Source organism: Vigna radiata, chromosome 8 (genome assembly GCF_000741045.1).
Source record: "Vigna radiata var. radiata cultivar VC1973A chromosome 8, Vradiata_ver6, whole genome shotgun sequence".
NCBI classification, from domain to species: Eukaryota; Viridiplantae; Streptophyta; class Magnoliopsida; order Fabales; family Fabaceae; genus Vigna; species Vigna radiata.
In genome coordinates, this window is record NC_028358.1 from 30,245,442 (window position 1) to 30,246,020 (window position 579).

Below are 579 nucleotides of genomic sequence, written 5' to 3' on the forward strand. Positions count from 1 at the left end.
TATCAATCTGTCCAAGCACAACACACAACAATCCAATTTATGTCCAAAAGCTATATTAATAAAGATCATTCCAAAAAGAAAAAGTTTAGTAAAGGACAATTTTCATGAGAGCAACCAATATTAAGAGAAGTGAAATAATTGGTAAAGAACATCTTTTACTTTTAAAGAATACCTTAAAATAGTAGTGATTTTTTTCTCAATAACATAAACATTTTATTGCACTTTCTGAAAATTAAAGTTATAGTGAAAATTAAACTTAATTATAACATGGAAAATAATGCTTTCTTTCTTTTTTTTTTTTTAATGTTTTATCAAGTTGACTCTGTACTGCAAGTGGCAAAGAGAAATTTCTAAGTATTCAAATTTCGAATTACCTCTTCATAAATTCTATCTTCGCTTTCTTCGTTATGTTGCTCTTCACATTTGCCACATTATATCTGTTACCAATAAAGAACATTGGTAAATCTTGAATAATTGTTTTGATAATGCTGTAAGAAGTGATATTTGAAGAGAACATTAGAATTATTTAAAAAGCAACTTGTAGAATTTGGATGTAGTAGGAAAATATTAAACCTTGTA

The 579-nt window shown here is 26.3% G+C and overlaps 1 pseudogene; it reads right to left on the reverse strand.

Annotated features, from left to right (window-relative positions):
- Nucleotides 1–370: 370 nt before the first annotated feature.
- Nucleotides 371–579, reverse strand: part of LOC106770506 — a 2,329-nt pseudogene continuing 2,120 nt past the window's right edge.